At 37.6% G+C, this 732-nt stretch overlaps 1 non-coding gene across 1 annotated transcript; it reads right to left on the bottom strand.

The window, feature by feature from the left end:
* Window positions 1–312: 312 nt before the first annotated feature.
* LOC128291158 (small nucleolar RNA R71) lies at window positions 313–419 on the bottom strand. The gene has a single exon (XR_008280934.1). It is a non-coding gene; the product is annotated as a small nucleolar RNA R71 (small nucleolar RNA).
* Between the last annotated feature and the right edge of the window lie 313 nt (window positions 420–732).

The raw sequence follows: 732 nt of genomic DNA, 5'->3' as shown, positions 1-732 counted from the left end.
GTTAGACCTGCTATTGCTGCAAATAATTTTGAACTGAAACCTAACACAATTCAAATGATACAACAGTTTGTTCAGTTTGATGGTTTGCAGGATGAGGATCCAAATGCTCATTTGGCAAATTTCTTAGAATTCTGCGATACATTTAAAATCAATGGTGTTTCTGATGATGCCATACGTCTTCGGTTGTTTCCCTTTTTGTTGAGGAACAAAGCTAAACAGTGGTTGAACTCGTTACCACAAGGGTCAATTACTACTTGGGAACAAATGACCAAAAAGTTTCTATTAAAATACTTTTCGCTAGCTAAAATGGCTAAATTACGTAATGATATCTGTTCTTTTGTGCAGATGGATTTAGAGACACTCTAAGATGCATGGGAGAGATACAAGGATCTCTTGAGACGATGCCCTCACCATGGGTTACCACTTTGGCTATAGGTTCAAACGTTTCATAATGGCCTGAATCCTTTGACTTGACAAATGGTTGACGCAGCTGCTGGTGGAACTATCAATAATAAAACACCTAAAGATGCCTATGAATTTATAGAGGAGATGTCACTGAATAACTATCAGTGGCAAATCATGAGGACAAAGCCAACAAAAAAAGTCGGTGTTTATAACGTCGATTCGGTCACCATGCTCTCTAATCAGGTAAAACTCTTGAATAAGAAAATTGATGGTTTTCTTAGTTCTTCATAGGTTCACCCAGTAATGCAGTGCAAATAAATAGAGGTG

This window comes from Gossypium arboreum, chromosome 3, assembly GCF_025698485.1.
Source record: "Gossypium arboreum isolate Shixiya-1 chromosome 3, ASM2569848v2, whole genome shotgun sequence".
Lineage (NCBI taxonomy): Eukaryota > Viridiplantae > Streptophyta > Magnoliopsida > Malvales > Malvaceae > Gossypium > Gossypium arboreum.
The sequence above is the reverse complement of the archived record's forward strand: the minus strand, read 5'-3'. Positions and strand labels throughout refer to the sequence as shown.